The sequence below is a fragment of the Macrobrachium rosenbergii genome, chromosome 20, assembly GCF_040412425.1.
Source record: "Macrobrachium rosenbergii isolate ZJJX-2024 chromosome 20, ASM4041242v1, whole genome shotgun sequence".
Lineage (NCBI taxonomy): Eukaryota > Metazoa > Arthropoda > Malacostraca > Decapoda > Palaemonidae > Macrobrachium > Macrobrachium rosenbergii.
Window position 1 is genome coordinate 3,812,501 of NC_089760.1, and position 18,098 is coordinate 3,830,598.

Consider the following 18,098-nt stretch of genomic DNA (forward strand, 5'->3'; position numbering starts at 1 on the left):
ACGTTCTCTCTCTCTCTCTCTCTCTCTCTACATTATGTATATATATATACATATATATATATATGTATATATATATATATATATATATATGTATATATATATATATATATATATATATGTGTGTGTGTGTATATTCTATATGTATGTTTATATATATTCATTAAAATGAATTCTAAATATGTATGTATATAGTATATAACCTTCATACATTATGTATGTATGTATACAGTATGTATGTATATATATATATATATATGTATGTACATATAGTATATATATATATACATACATACATACATACATAATGTATGAAGGTTATGTGTGCGTTAGTTGATATTTAGGATTCGTTTTAATATTGGAATAAAATCTGTGCATGCAAGACTAAACTGGAAAAGTAAACGGAAAACAGTTGAAGGCGGAATAAAGGATTTATGGGAGAGAAATTAGCATGAAGAGTAAGCAGATGAAACAAAGCTGTAACGTTGACTGGTAAACATATAGCAGATGGTTTTAGACCAGGGGCGAAAAAAGAGGCAGTGTAAAGGAAGGGATTGAAGGGGGACATGGGGAAGCGGAGGAGGAGGAGGTGGAGGAGAGGTGAATGTAGGTTGAAGCATGACGGAGTAGGGGTGGGGGAGGGAGAGCGGGAGTCAGAGGATGAGGAGGCTTGCCCTAGAGCGGTGCACAGGGAATGGTCATCAGCATCAAAGTAGATGTATGAGTAATGAGCCTGGGTAGCCCAAGGGCGCTGCGCTGCGACTCTGTCTCTGTTGTGTCTCAATTGTAAAAGTCTTTGTAGAGCGCGATGGCCCTTGTGATCATTGTTTTCACAAGTGGGGAGAGCACGCGGAGGAATAGACCGGGGGGCCCACCTGTCTGTCTGACTGTTTTCTCTCTCTCTCTCTCTCTCTCTCTCTCTCTCTCTCTCTCTCTCTCTCTCTCTCTCTCGCCTCGTCGGGGTCTCTACATCTGCGATTGATTTGCGACGTCTGATGTCTTCCTCATCCCTGACCGGGATTTCCACGTAGTCGCTCTTACGGAGGCGGGGGCCGGGTGGGTCCTCGTTGGGGTGCGTGGATGAAGGGTGGTATTCAAGCTCTTGGGGTTGATACGGCGGGCCAAAGGTGTGGTTGCAGGGGATGAATAGTATTAAACGAATGAAGGCGAAAGCCAACCCGACAGTGGAGATTCTCGCTAGGGAGTCTGAGATCATTTCCTAACCCACTGGAGAAACAGATTCATTACGGAAAGCTAAAGACGGTTTCAGTAGAATGTATACAGGTACGAGGATGACCCAATAGACAGAGAAATGCGAATGAAGAGGCCTACCTTATAATGGTGGCTTTAATATTGAAAGGTATTCGAAGTAATGATGTATTATCGGATTCCTTTTCGTTGTTTTTGCTAATACTAGGCGAGAGAGAGAGAGAGTGCAAAATAAGTGACATTGAATACAGAGGGCTCGTCAATCAATTCTGGTTTTTGTCGTTGCTTAACAATTGTAAGTGCTTCTGTTATGTTCTTGTGAGTTTATTAGTTGCTTTTATTTCCATGTATTTTTAAATTCTGACGTTGCCTGAAATACGTAGCATTTGGAAAGCAATACTGAATATTTAGTCACTTTGAAAACAGTTATTTATTGTAATCGAAACGTGGAAATAAAATATTTAATTTTATTGATACAGCCATTTTGTTTCCTTTTCTTAGTTTTTTTTTTTTTTGTAATTAGGGACACCTAGGAATTTGATTCGATTTGATGTTTTGCAGGAGTAGACCCTAATTGCAATTATTACGTTGCACATCTTACTGCCACGATGTAAATTCCACTTTTTAGAAGTTGTTTATTTTTTTTAAACGTTGTTGTAAACTGGCGGATATTCCGCTAACCTTTTTGCAAGGTGGGTAACGAGAACGCTTACTCTTAATCATTTGGTTTATTCCTTTTGCAACGTGTAAAGTGAACTTTGTTTATATGTGGCGGTATAGCAAAAACTCCTGTGAATTGTAGATGATTTGAAAGGAAACACGGATAGTGTTTTCATAGTATCGTTTGTTTTTGCCTTCGCTCAAGAACTTGCGAATTTTGTTCTTCATTTATTTTTATGTGTTCGTTTTTTTTTTTTTTTTTTTTGATTAGGATTTTGATTGCAGTGTCGGTTTCTGTTTTCAGCCACTTTTCAGAAAAGACTGTGTTGTGAGATTTATGGGAAGACCTTCTTTATTGGTCGCAGCTCTTTTAATCGGTAATTTAGATAATTTGAAAAATCAGCATTATCATCGCCTCCAAGACATTATAACGCAAAGGGCCCCTGTGAATTTCATCTAGCAAGGTCTTTACTGTGTATTCTCTTTCACAAATCTCCACTCGTCTGCAGCCCCCTGCCTCATAGGTTCTGATCCAGGTAGGTCTGGTTCTTCCAACTCATCTGGTGCCACGAGGAGCCCAGCAGACGCTAGCATGTAGTTTTCTCCCCTGGGTGGTGCGCAGGACTTGTCCAGACCTTCTCCGTCTCCCTTGCACCATCATCCTTTCTAAATATGGAACTTCGTAATTTCCCTTATGGTATTTTTCACTCAGTCTTGTGATCAAACTCAAAAATTTCCTCTTGAAACTTTATTCACAAATAGACAAAATCATTTAGATGTCGCACTGACATATCATGATTCATGTCCCAGTGAATCATTGTATGCAATTTCAGTTCAGCAGATTTCCAGATATTTTTCAGCCGGCCCATTGATTAAGTTGTCTTATTTTTTGTCTTTCATTGTTTAATTTCTTCTCCAGAGAATCTTTGTTTGATATTATTGTTCTGACTGAATATTTTGAAAGGCGCAGCCAGATTAATCATATATCCGCCTGTTATTTCATCCCTCTGGGCATACACTGCCCTGATTGCTTCTGCTTGTTGTAGAACGTTGATTGAAGCAGCGTCGTCGGCATATTCAATGTCTTATCAGTTTCTATCATAACCGCCGTCTAAACCTCTTCATCTCCAACCACTCTTTTATTTTTCATTAAAAATTGCTTGAGACGGGCGTGCAGCAAAGGTGAAATGACACTCCCTTGCACGTCCCCGCTATTTACTTAAAATTGACTTGATAAGACTCCTTGAGCATTAGCTTTGAGTCTACTGTGTTCATGGATAATTTCAATTTGCTTTACATAATTGGAATACCATAGTGACGCAAGATCTTGCTTACATAATACTGGTGTGTGGACGCAGTCAAATGCCTTCTCGCTATCAGCGGAAGCTGCCAGAAGGGGATTTTTAAATTTCAGATACTGCTGCACAGTATTTCTTAACTACTGATTTTTCTAGTGCCTGCTGTTTACCAATTTCTTTCTCTAGCATACTGAATATTTTCATGGTAGCCAACTTGAGTGATATGCTTCTGTAGTTAACCATGTGGATGTAGTTCTTCCTGTGGTGCCTCAGTCGACTGCCTGTTCCCAATCGTCATGCTTTATTTTTTTTCACATTCTGCAAAGCAGTATTGTATGAATACGAAATGTCATTGCATTTTCAACAAAGATTATCTCAGCGGTGATTCCACCATAATCTTTGTTTTCCTTCTCTTCAGTTTCTCTGTTACCTATCCCATTTCATCCAGAGAATTCTTGCATTAAGACAGCATCTAGTGTATCTCTTACTCACGACCACACACAAGTGAGTGATAAATCAAGCGGCCCGCTCCTCTACCATTTCCATCTGTCCTTCTTGAATAAATATATACATTACTCCCATCCAGTCATATCTCTTGAATTTTTAAACAAATAAATATTTAGCTATTTATTTACCTGTTTATCTTTAGCACCTTTCCAGTTTTGTTGCAGGGTTGCTAAGTTCCATTTTCCTACTGTCAGTTTATCGCTAGTATTTGTAGATCAGGAGATTCATAACCCCTATATGCCCGGGAATGGCTACCATTGCTAAATTTTGGCTATCGTTTACGCGTCAGAATCCAGCGAGGATTCATTGGCTGAATTTACTAAAGGATAGTCGGTACCCCGTAGCGCACAGTTCCTAGCTAACAAGCCAGTGGCCCTCTCCGTTGCCTGTTGTTTTTTAACTTGGTAAATGCAATGGTGTACAGTGGTTTGTGCTGGACACTTCTTTCTTATCGTCAAAATGTGAGAGTGAGAGGGGTGGGGGTGGGGAGTGATGTTTTTTACTTATATGATATTTCAGTTTTGAGTTTTGGCATGTTGAGGTATGGGAAAATATTAATCATGTACTTTTCCCTTCAATTTTGGATTTTCATTTTTTTTTTTTTTTTTGTCGCTCATAGAAAAAAGGCCATAGAAAGTGCTGATTCAAAAGATGTAGGAGGTGCAAGAATTAAAAGGCATTGTTATCCAGGGAGCGAGAGCGTCGGGTTTTGTGTGGGAGGGGACTGGCCAGGGAGAGCCGTCACAACGCGATACAGTAGGTAAGACTAGGAAGTGGAACCGTTGAGCGTTGAAGAATTAGTCTAAACAGGGCCTTCATCTGTGATTCAAGCAGTTGTATGATTGTGCCTGTTGCCATAGTATTGATTTTCCTTGGACCCATCACTCGTTACGAGAAATGGAGAACGGTTGAATATATATATATATATATATATATTGTTTTTATATTATGGTATTTGTTTGTTTATATATATATCCTCTTATTTTCATATGTTTGTCTGTGTGTGTAACCTTTAGTCAGGTATATATATTGTATATATAGAACTATATATATATATATATATATATTTCTTGGGCATATATGTTTAGGCTGGAGCAGCGAGAGAGATGGTTGTTTGTTGGCCGCAGGTGGAGACCCTGTCGAGAGAGTGCCCGTGAAGAAACCGCAACCGTCTTGCTACATCGTTAAGACCATTTTTTTTTTTTGAAACTCACTTGGAAAGTTTAAAACTCATCCCGCTAACAGTTGATCAAGCCAAAACCTCCATACCAGTAAAACTCAGAGCGCTTTTTTATGAAACGATTTTGACTTTATTTTACATTTATCAAAGTAGCTCTTATGTCACGAAAAATTTTTCAAGTTGATGATAAACAACTCATGGATATCCTTATGGAAGTACATATAAACTGATTGATAGAATCATTATAAATATTATTTTGCAGAATATGGTGGATATTGCCGACCATCACATTTCTTTGATCTTTACCTTGTCTCGTAAATTTGCTAAATACATCAAAATTGCTCTTTCTGTATAATTGTCTTTGCATCTACAGTACAGCCATTGTTTATTTATTTAAAGTTTCTAAAGCTTATCATTAATGTACTGAAAAAAAGCAGGTCGAATTAAAGATGTCGACATGAATCATTTTAGGAGGGTTAAACTCAGAGCGCTTAACTTTTTTTTTTTTTTTGCCATTAAATATTGTTTTATTTTTTAAAAGTTATTAAGTAGTTGTATGAGATGTTCTGTTGGGTTGTTATAAGTACAGCCATTGTTTATTTATTTAAAGTAAAACTTATAATTAATGTACTGAAAAAAAAACAGGATTCTAAAAGGGAATAGACTAAAAGGAATAGACTGAGAACTTTCTAACTGTAAAGTTGATATATTAGAGGATATCCATGGATTTACAGTTATATATTCACCAGGCCGATGAAAGTACAGCTGTAAACTGAAACTGTGACATAGCTTGTTTATCACAGGACCCACTTCTACAGATCAGCCCGACAGAAGCGGGCATTTTCTTTCTTCTTTCACCCTGTCGCTACCCAGACCACAGGCCTGAGTAAATCTAGCATTTGATGCATCGCACTTGTGCTATACTTAATTTGCATTTTATTTTTTAATCGTAGCTACGTCGCCTCACGTTTTTAATTTCACTTCGAAAAAGTCTCCTGTAGTTTATTAGGGTTTATCAACTAACATGCATGTTAAATAAAGTACGTTATTCCGTGCTTGTTTTTATTTTATCTTAATCAGGGTATAACATATATACAAGAAGTAACAGTTTATAAACTCACTCACATATTTAGTTTTAGTCTTTCCCTAGCACCTCCCCTATTTGTTTAACCTTCCGTCTTTCTTTTTATTACTTTAATTTGATTGTTAAGATGTCTGATCCTGAAGTAGACATATTTTTGCAAAAAATTTCTATTATCTCTTCAGGGCTGTTTTATCGGAGAACGTTTTAGTTCAGTAAAAAGAGTCGTTATGCATTCTTTTTCCTTTTAGAAGTTGGAGGCTGTAATATCTGTATCTAGTCCTTGTGTCTCCTTGGAGCCTGCGCCTGCTGTGACTGGTGCTCCTGATGCCTCAGAGGATGCACAGACTTTTACGTGACATTTCCACCTCTCCTCAGGCGGCGCCTGCTTTGTCTGGTCCTCCTGAGCTTGATATTCCCTTGACAAAGATGGCATCAAAGATGCCAACACTCATAATACTGGGGAGACTTTGCCCTCTGCAGCAGGAGGTTCCTCCTCCATGGAAACGGCAGCCTTCAGCCTTGAAACGGATGGCAATCAGTCTCCATCCGAAAAAAAAAAAAAAAAAAACAGGAGCAAGGTAATAAGTAAAATCACTGAAAAAGGTGTCCAGTATAACGGCCTCAAAATCTAAATAAAATTCATTTATATTCGCCAGTGGAACCGTCATATCAGAAGCGCCTCCTGTATGTATAGGTTTGCGGGGGACTATGATTGGTAATAGTATGTGTCTGAACTCACAAGAGTATACAGCCTGTCATTCCACTTATAACATAAATATAGGAAGCCATTGGGGGGGTGTAGTTTTGTATATTCGTAATGACACCCCACAAAATCTTATTAGTATCCAGTCTGCACTGCAAGTGATCGGTGTGCAGAGAAAATATACTGGTATACTCTATATACCACCTAGTGAAATCTTCCCCATTGATGAATTTAAATCCCTCATTCAACACCTACCACGTCCCTTTGTTACTCTGGACATATGAATAGTAGAAACCTAGTTACTAATCGAAGAGGAAATTTCCTCTGTTCCATCTTAGAAAGTGAAAATGTGGGTTTAATTTGAAAATGTGGGAATCCTAAACGCAAGAGAGAGTACACATTTTCACGTTCAAACAGGCACATTTTGCAGAAAGAGGAAAAGACGTTAGTTTAATTACAATTTGTCTTGAAAGCTAATATAGTTTTGTGACCCGTCTTTGTGATATGTTTTTAGCTTCAGAATTATTAAGGAATTTGGTCATATAACACCTTGCACCTTTTCCTTAGTCTCGTTCATGTATGTATGTATGTATGTATGTATGTATGTATATATATATATATATATATATATATATATATATATATATATATATATATATATATATGTATGTGTGTGTGTGTGTGTAATGTAATGTACTTGCTACACTTTGGTAGGAGTCTTCAGTTAAGATAAGCAGAAACTAAGGTTACCCACATTTATTGGAATGGGAATTTAGCCACGTAGGTATTTGAACATATATTCCGTTGCATTGTCACCCCCAGAATATTAATAGAATCTATTTGAAATTGGTTATACAGTATGTAGACGCTAAAGGTAATTGTATATTAAAGAAAAATATAACTTTTCCATGTTTATTTACGGTTAAGACATGTATTCTATATGAATACCATACACTGTTTTTCTTCTTCCAGTAAACTGAATTGAACTAAGAATAGGACATTTAGTTCGTTCAGTGTACTGCTCTCATTTTAAAAATGTGAATGTCTCTTACATGCAGGAGAGCACAATACCAGCCGCAAGCACCAGGTAAATATATGAGTCTAGGGAAGTGATGGTAATTGTCGAAGTTGAGATGTTCCGTTGAAAACCTGATCAAGGCCAGGCATTGCTGAATAGTAGATGCGTAGTCTTCAAGGCTTCTGTTCCTTTACGCATCTGTGATTCCTGTATGACCTCGTTATGTAATACAAAGATAGGCGAAATGTCCATCGTTAATTTTGGCATATTTGCAGTACTATAATGTACTAAGTCGTCAGTCTTGGCGTCGGCTCATTAGGTTCCGAAATGCCGTCAGTGATCCTTCATTGCAAGTAGAATTTCGCATTTATTCTTGGTATTGTATCATGTCTGCTTGCTCATGATTGTAGTGCGTTGATTCATTTGCCAGGGGTAACGAGATTAAACTTCTTCAGCATATGGTACTTCCAACCATAATTGTTAGAATCTTTTGGGATCACCTTAATCAGTGCGAGAATATTGAAATTAATATTTTGTTTTCTGAGGGCACAGGTAGATGGTGGCTGCACCTTTATACTTTATCATCATTTTCTTTTACAAGTATTAAATACGTTAGACTCGTTCTCTGGCGCTTTATGTATTGCAATCTGTAGGACAACTGTGAGATACACAGAGATGTATCTCATTTTTGTTTACGATCGTAGCGTCCTCTCACCTCCCACTTTTTCCCTCTTTCCAAAACCTGAAATGAATTCGGCCAATCTCATCCTTGTTTGATCTTCAAAAGATCTCCGTTCTAAATACGAGAGAGAGAGAGAGAGAGAGAGAGAGAGAGAGAGAGAGAGAGAGAGAGAGATCTTCAACATCTGATTTCTCTCTCACGTTGTAAAAAAACAGAAATGAAACTCGAGTTGAATCAAAACAGTCAACCGTTCGCTTCGCTTCCCGGCAAAGGAAAGGGGAATCCTACACTTAACTACCCGGAACCAGAAGGTGCTAAGCCTCACGTCGACACTTGGGTCGGAATGAACAGTTTCTGAGATAGCTTAATCGGCCTTAACTTGCGATGTTGCGCTTGTGTCTCTCTTGGCCGGCCCTTTCCGTTTCGGATTGGTTTTCACAGAGCGAACAATCCGATGAAAGATCAACACATGTCATACCTTTGTTGTTCAGGTTTCCACACTGAACCCATCCGTTGTCATTTTCCCTTATGTATTTATTGCTTTTCTGCCGTGTTTTCCCCTTGCAATCTCTCTTTATCTTTTGATTTACCCTTTCAGAACCACGGAGAGAAGAATGAACCCGCCATATTCAGGAGACAAATGTTTATTTTTACCTTTACATGCCTAGGTGTTGATGTTTATGTGTATAAATTGGGAAGCTTTGGGTATGTGATTGTCTTTGTGTTTCCTTTCATTTCCCTTAAATGTCCTGGGATAGTCTTGTTATGGCGTTCCTTTCAGCCCTTGAGAGAGAGAGAGAGAGAGAGAGAGAGAGAGAGAGAGAGAGAGAGAGAGAGAGAGAGAGAGCAGAAATTGTAATCAGAGTCCCTAGTAGGAAGTAGTGTATCTTTCATCTCCATTCCAAAAGAATTCGTTGGGGATTTTAAGAAGATTCCAGTTGGACGTTAGTAGCAGTAAATGTTATTCTGGAAACGTGTACAGGGGAACAAACGTTTCAGTCTTTGTTGCATTATTCAATTCAATTATTTAATGATCTTGATATGTTCTTTGGCGTTTTTCTTGTTCTCAACTATCGTTTTGTTCTATTTATTTAGCCACACCGTTGTTGAATTACAAATATTCTATTATGAGCAATCCAAGCAGGACATTTTTGACCACTCGAAGTCGTCTTCTTGTGTGTTGAAAATGATGACAGCGTTTAACGATACATTTTCAGCTCGCATACAGTAATGCAAATTGTGGCTTAAAATTCCTTTACTGAATTTAAAAAAAAAAAAAAAAAAAAATCTCGAAACTATCTTCCCCTTCGCCAACTTACCACAAAACCAGAACCGAAATAGCAGCAGTCGAGCATCGCTCCTCCGCGCCGTCTACACCTGACGAAAATCTCATCCAAACCGCTAATGACCAGCCAGTCAGCAGGCGATGGTTCTCACAATATTCCTCGCCATTTCTGCCATCCTTAAAGGTTCTCTTGCAGTCTTTTTTTCCCCCCCCCTCAAGTTTTTCTTTTCTTACCGTAACCGCTCTTTTCTCTGCTTTTTTATTTTTAACCCTCCCTTTCGAATATAGTAGTGTTTTTTGTTTTGCATAAAGGGGAACCTTTTTAGGGTAGAATGTTAAGGATGGCTGATACTTCCGCCTTGTTTTATTTTTGCCATCATTTGTGGGGGTTGTGCACAATGAGTATGTCTCTCTAAGTGCTATCATTTCCATCCAGGTTGGATATTGCTCGCTTAGTACGTCCCATCTTGAACATTTTTTACAGTGATTTGGACACATGCGCACTATGGTAAATTTTATTAATTTGTTGCGCTTATTTTGTTCTTGTTAGTGGTACTGCTCTTCTTAATCCCGTTTATCACTGTCATAATATTTTTTGCCATTATGTCAAACCTCATTCCTAAACCAGGTCTTACTTCTTCAATCTCATTTATTTAGCCATTTCCCCTTTTCTACTGAAATAATTATTCTGATGCATTTTTCCTTGAATTAGCTCGAGCGTAGGATAAGTTGTTAGCAGGTACGCTATGAAAAATAAGCGTACATGGTGTAAATTGAGGATATACACATCTCAAAATATCATAACTGAATCTGTATTTTTAAAGTTAACTCGGCAGAATTCCCTCATCAGGAACTTTTAACTAGCAACTAAATGACAATTGTGCTATATTGCGTAAGAATAATTTATTATATTGTCAGGGGATGTTTGGGTAATTTTTTCCCCTCATAAAGTGACATGCCTTGGATTTACCGGTTCTATGGTTTAGTGGGTAATATCTTTTGAAATAAAGCATAGACATTAAAACTAAGTTGGTAAAAATTTTTATTTTTAAAGATTGACATATGTATGTATGTATGTATGTATGTATGTATGTACATTTTAGGCGTTGCAACATAAAGCATCCCTGGTAATATGTCATTTGATTAAAACTGTGTTAATGTATAGATTTGATTTCTTGTCGTAGAACCGTAGGCATCTTGCTCTATTATTTAGAAAAAAATAGAAATATCAGTCTGTAAGTTCATCGTTATGTGTGTATCATTATATCAAACTTTTTATCAGATGATGCAAGTTATCTAAACTTATAATGACATGAAGACAATCCGTGATAAGACATTTGGAGTCAAATTATCATGTTGTAGATGGAAGTTGAATCGAGAAGTTCCGAGAGATAAACTTTACCAATAACTATGAGTTAATTTTGAATACTCTGCCACATGCAAATTGTTACACAGGTAAACAACAGAAGCTGTAACGATAAATCAAAAGATGGGAAAGATTAAACCAATCATTACCCTTATATGATCATATTTATGCACCTTAGAAACAATGACTAAAAATCGTAATCATATATACATATATATAGATCAATCCAAAACAATGACTAAAAATTGTAATCATATATGTAGATCAATCCAAAACAATGACTAAAAATTGTAATCATATATGTAGATCAATCCAAAACAATGATTAAAAATTGTAATCATATATGTAGATCAATAAAACAATACTAAAAATATGTAATATATATATATATATATATATGTATATATATATATATATATATATATATATATATATATATATATATATATATATATGTATAGACCAATCCATCATCAAATGAGCATTTTTATTGTAGAATATGTCTATCAATATCAATACGGTATTTTTTTTTAACTAGCCACATTTACTGTATATTCCAGAATCTAGATATTAAGCAGGAAATCATATGAACCCTGCGGTTCTTGCCATACCTCTCGTTAGTATTTTCACGACCCATACTCATAGATATTCGGATTCGGAAACCGCTGAAGTTTGATACGCCTGACGACTTACCACCCACCAGATGCTTATTTCAAAACACAAGGGTTGGATTTGTAGCGTATGAAAACTATTGTAGAATGTACTGAATAATGAATTTTTTAAAACTGACTTTTAAAAATAAGACCACCAGAACCGAATATTGTGTGGTCATATTAAAAATCATGTTTCCATTGATTTAATTCTTATAAATTTCTATTCCTATATGAACTTAAGTGAGGGTGAGGGAAGTGATTCAAAACTTCATCTTAAAATTTTTATGATAGCAGTAACTTTGGTGCCTGATTCGAAACAGTTGTTTTATTCACGTAAAGCTCTCTTGGTGGTGCAAAGAGTATAGGATCCTTGGGTGCAGTTCTTGACGAAAGTTGCGACTGCTGGTTGGAGTTCTCAATCTGATTCAGGTGATAAATGTATTTCTAAGCACCAGTCCTTTGTCTGCGGCTTTAAATATCATTCATCCATCCAGAAACTCATTACAGAATTTTCTTTCTGCTCTTGTTTTCCCTTACTCATGCCATACAGAGGCAGGCCAGACGCTCCTTCCGTGACTTGCCGCTTATATTTATTATGATGTTTATTTTGTTTATTTTCTTTTGTTTTCTTCTGGTCTGGGCTTGGAAAGGGTGTCAGGTTGCCATTCCATTAGCTTTTACACTTGGAAAAAAAAAACAGCCAATTGAAGAACTCATGTGAGCAGTGTCATTGCTTACGTACATCACTGCCTGTGCTAAACACGTAAAGTGAATCATTTACCGTTTACAGAGCATGGTGTTAACCCTTGAGGGGATTCATCTTATGTGGTTCACTGACCGACAAGAAAGTTGTGGGCTCAGTGTTTCCTTTTTATGATATCAGTTGTGGCTTATAGTTTCTACCTGTTGAATAATTATTCGTATTCCATTCAGTTTCAAAATCTTATCTTTCATAGTGTTTCGTGCAATCTTTAAAATACTCGTTTGATGATCGCCGTAACTAGTTCTCTTCTTTGTTGTCTATCAAATTATTCTCGAACCTCTTTAAACCTTTACGAATACTTTGAATGCTTTGACTCAAACAGGTGTGACGTTCGCAAGGTTCGTGACTGTTGGGAACCTTTTCTATTTAAATGATGTTGGACCATCGTTGGAGGACTCTGGAAATATTTGTTCCTTGCCTTGGCATCTCCAAGGTATTCAAGAGAGCGTTCAGTAAGGTTCTGTTAGCCTGACTTCCTGATGATGGCTGTTCTTTCCATCTGAAACGTTCACTCGCCTTTTTCTCACAATGGTTTTTTGAAATTCTGTATTTTCCGTTTCCATTGATGTTTCTCAGAATTTCCTTTTGCTCACCAACAGTATATCCCATATTAATGTCTGATCTCGACATCTGTTCTGTACATTCATTCAGCCCCCATCACATATCTCTTTTCACCTCCCAGTCATCATATATCCTTTGCATTAGCCTCACAATATTATGACTTTACCTAACCTCTCTGATATTGCAAGCTCATTTGAAGTGGGTGCTGTCACTCAGTTATGCTTCTTGCCTCCAAGGCAGTTCCCTTTTCTCTGCCTACTCTGTTCCATTTTTTTTAGCGTGTGATTGACAAGAATGTAATTTCTCACTTGTATCGACAATTTTTGTTGATGCATTGATTTCTAGATTGTTTTTCTCGTTGTATGTTTTTCTTGTTTGCTATTTCTGCCATTGTTCCACTGAGGTGCAGGAAAATCTCTTACCTTTTGACTGGCTTCACACCTCTTGCTGGACCTCCTCACCCATTGTTTATTTTTTGGAATTCATCAATCTTAGGATTTAGCAGTTTCTTTCCCACCACTTTCAAGGCTTTAAATATTCTCCCTTCTTCCGTTTTCCTTGTTTCCTGCAGTCTCGAGTTTCAAGAGTCGGTTTATCGCAACCATCGGCGAGGAACCCAGATATATCTTGTTTTCGTGCGGGAGTCATCATGGATTAACTAGGCCTGTGGGAGGCCCTCTTCATTAGTGTGTCAAGTGAATAAAGTTACCCATTAACATTCTCTCTTTTTTATTTACTTTGTATTTTAATCATCAGTATTAAGTCATCGATACTGAAATGAGTGAAATTGAATTGTATTGTGTACGTATATACCCTTTAGTCAGGTTCTTCCATCTTTAGATGTCAAGTGATCCTGCATATTTAGTAATCGTCACGAAAAAAGATGTAGTGTAAAAAAGGGAACTATATAAATATTATATGCAAATGATTTTTTTTATCTTGTTGAGTCTATCATTGTATATAAACCAGAGGCAGATGATAATTCCTTGAGGTTTAGTGCATTCGATATTAAGGGCTATTTGTGGCTTAGTATTTGTGCATAGATAGTCAAAGTTTCGAGCTGAAGGGTGTGATGAATTGGTTAAATAACCTGACTTAAAATTTGCAATTTATGTATTTTCGAAGAATCTCTGATCGAGAACTGTGCTGTGTAGCTAGTCACATAAACCAAAAGTTTACACAAATCTGCATTTACAACTTGAACCTTGCGCAATTTGATTGAATCAGCATAAAAACGACGTCAAAATTGTTTAGTCTCTCATCATAAGAATACTCGTGTGTTTGTAATTTTGTGATATAAGGAATACACATAGATTCGGCGTCACTTGTAAATATATTTATTCATCACGTTTATGCGTATTTAGACCGATGAGTTTGGAATCAAATCATGTAAACGTCGTCCTTCGCCCATCCTTTAAGTAAAATCACACACACAAAATGCAAAGTGGCAAATTTTTTGAAAAATTAGAACTGGGCAGTACCTCACCATCCCCTCGTTTTATTCTCCCTACGTTGTAAGATCTGGTTATAATTTCTTCGGCCGTTTGTTTTCCTTAACAGCAAATATTCACGTTTCTAGCTCTTAAATTGTCTTGCCGAAAGTAATCCCATTCTCTTACCTTTTATATTTCCCTTCCAAAACTAATCTCGTTTCCCCCCGTTTTAATTTTCCTTCCCACAAGTAGTGTCGTTTTTCTCGTTTATTTTCCCCTTTTTTTATTCTGGCTTTCATTTCCCCGAAGGCAAATTTCCAGTTGTCCTTTTGTCTTTATTTTCCGTATTAAGAAACCAACTTTCAAGGTTTTCCGGGTTGGTTATCTGCTCTAGAGGAGGTCGTGTGTTTTTCATTTCTCCTTTGAGAAAACTGTTTTTGCCCTGGTTTAATATCGCTGCTTTCCGACGACGATGGCATTTGCTTAGAGACGATGCCTGCTTGCCTTCACGTGGTTTGCTTGCTCACGCCGGCACTTTGTTTATCGTTTTGGCCCTAAAATCAACTTCTTGCCACCATTGAAGTGGATGAATGCGGAAGGTTGTGTTTGCGTGTGTGTTTGCGTGTGTAGGTGACCAAGGTATTGCTTTTACGTTCAGTCTAGTCCAGGTGTTGGTTGGTGGAGACATTACCATTGCATAGGGTGTTCAGAGTTTTATTTTTCTCGTATTTATGTCTGATAGAAGAGGAGGGATGAGCGCACTGAGACTGCCCAGCCCATGGAATGCTCACTGTAGCTGAGACATGTATTGAAACCTACCCAGTAGAATTGGGAAAGGTTGTGTTTAGGATGAAAAAAGCCGTGACTTAGAGGCAGGAAAAGTATTTGTGGTAACTGCAAATTGCTTTTATTGCTAGGAAGTATCACTTCTTTATGACGGCCTGTACAGTTTTCCATAGTCACTAATTCATACTTTGTCTTTTCTGGCATCAAAGACCTTTTATTCTTTAAAACTCTGCCAATAAGTGGATCAATTTACAGTAGTGAATTGATCCACAGATACATTCCTTGAATTAGAGGATTGCCTGACATCTCCCTTTATTGTCTTCATTCCTTCGTTGAGATGTTTTGCTTTCGCATTAAGTAATGGTAGATTCATCTCTCTCTCTCTCTCTCTCTCTCTCTCTCTCTCTCTCTCTCTCTCTCTCTCTCTCTCTCATCAACAACATAACATTGATTTTAGGAAAGATGTCTTCGTTTACAGTGAATGCAAAAGATCAGTTATGTTAAAAAAACATCCTTTTGACTCTTCCCCTCCCTAACTCCTTCCCAGGACTCTGAGATAAAGCCTTCAGTCTAATCTTTGTCCCTTGGAATTACCCGGAGACTTGTCCTCTGCGATTATTATTCATTTATTCAGCCTTCAAGAATGAAGCTCAACCGGGGCCTGGAAAGGTAGATCGGTAGTGTTCCCAGCGTTTTACTCAAACTGTCACATAAGTTTGAGATAATTGAATTCATACGGTGTTTTAAGTCTGGCTCTTGTGGTGATGATTCATGAAATCAAGAGCATATTAAGTGGAAGCGATAAAATTGCAAGATATGATGATGGTAATGGCGAAGGTCAAAGGAAATGCTAATTTTTTTCCAATCTAGTTTCAGTAATGATAGAGAACTCTGTTGGTATGTACTTTATGTGACCTGACTTTATTTAATTTTCATGTTTTGTTTTGTATTGGTGGTAACATTTAATATCTGCGGTTATTGAATATACGCAAATAAATGATTTATCTTAACCACGGATGAGAAGACTTATCAGAAGAAGATGAGCCTAATGAATATTTACATATGCTGATGATGGCAATAAAAGATTAATAATTACGTATGCTGACGATGACATTGAAAACCAGCATCCTGCTGAAACGGACTAGAAATCATGAAGTTTTGTCAGTGTGATTACGAATCAGCTTTCTGAGTTCAAGAATGTAGATTGTTTTTACAGTAATAGTATTTCGTGTCTGAAACGGGGAAATAGTAAATCGAAGGCTACCCCTATTTTTTTATCATGGGTGCTCTCCTGGGGTACTGGTGTATCCCAACATAAAGAAACCACCATAAACCTGTGGTTTTCTTGTATTAACCAAAAGTACAAACAAAACATTAGAATTACTTCTATTTCAATGAAACCATTGGGCACATTTTCATTTGGTGCTCTGAACATACGAACGTTATGCAACGTCCACATTTCAGTCTCATTTCCGGTCTTTGCTTCTCGAACAAAAAGCTGTACCTTTTACTAGTTGTCTCGGGTGTTTGTGCTTTTTCTTCTGGTATATATATGTTTTGTAGTTTCACGGATGAGGCAAAGTAGGGTCTCGGCGCGACTTGCCATATATGGACTTCTTCAGATCTTTGGCAAGTTTGATTTTAGATATGACCTTCTGTTCTTAATATATTCTTTCAATTTGGATGATGGTCCGTTTAAGATGGTCATGGAATTCACCCCCAGATGCTACTCAGAGGGCTGAAAATTAACACTTGTGATGAAGAGAGCAAAGAACAAGCATTTCCTAATGGCATATCTTATTTTACTAGAGACTATTAATTTATTTCATGAGACTCCTTTTAAACTTCTTTATCTTGGTAATTTCGTTTTTAATTTTATTACGGCGTCAGTAACCTGGATGATGCGACGCCAGTTTAAATAGCCACGAGTCAGTGAAACACATGACTCATGGCGTCCACTTCAAGCGTTGAAGTATTTTGTTAGCCGAGTCATCTGCAGGAGTTTTGCTTTGTCGGAAATACGAGCGTGTGAAAACAACGAATTCGTCCGTCGGTTGTTTGTTGGGACAGGCTGTAGCTATGTTATCATTGAATTTTATAATCCTGTGTCTTAATGACACTGTGTTTGGATTACAAAAAGAATTTTGCAGCTTTTCGGGAGAACTCAGCATATAAAGTATTTTTTCTTGTTTTTGTCATTCTGAACCGAATTGGAAGGAACTGTATTAATTTTTTTTACTATTAAAATAATTGGTCTTACAGACTTAAAAAATAAGTTAGTTTTTCTATATCTATCTAGTAAAATACTATGTTTCTCTCTGTGTCTCTCTCTTTGCTACGAAATACGTACGAAAAGTTCCCGATTATTTCTACCAGCATTACAAAACGGTGTTTCCTATCAGAAATTGAGCCATTAATTTACGGAACATATATTTACTTAGTATTGCTAATGGGAGATACTGCTTCAGTTATTCATAGTTTTTCTTTGCTTGTTTTAGAGTAGATATTTTTGCAAGACCATGAGAATTGAGCATCTCAAGTTTTTGTAGGATTTTTTGTCTGTCACCGCAGCTTTGTCGCTGATAATTATAACTGCAGTTCTTTTAAAATCAAAATAACTTTGCGGAAATCAGTAAATTAAAGAAATACATTAAAGTGCCGTTAAATTTTATTCTCTCTTAGAGAAAATTCCATAGTTCCATTTGTTTTTCCAAGGATAGTTGCAAATGAATTCCAGTCATGAAACCTCTTCCCTTCTCTCTCTGCGTAGTTCGAGTTCAAACAAGAGCAAAAGAACTTTAGGTTCACTGACCCTGAAGCCTGAAAGCGCAAAACCAAGAATGAAAGTTTCGTCCCTTTAAGGTAACTTGGCGAGTCCCTTGCAGACAGACGTTGGATTTCAGTTGCATCAGA

The 18,098-nt window shown here is 37.1% G+C and overlaps 1 long non-coding RNA gene across 1 annotated transcript in view; it reads left to right on the forward strand.

Annotated features, from left to right (window-relative positions):
- The window catches only part of LOC136848995 (uncharacterized), a 360,950-nt gene that overhangs the window by 48,682 nt on the left and 294,170 nt on the right, over window positions 1–18,098 (forward strand). The window lies entirely within an intron of this gene.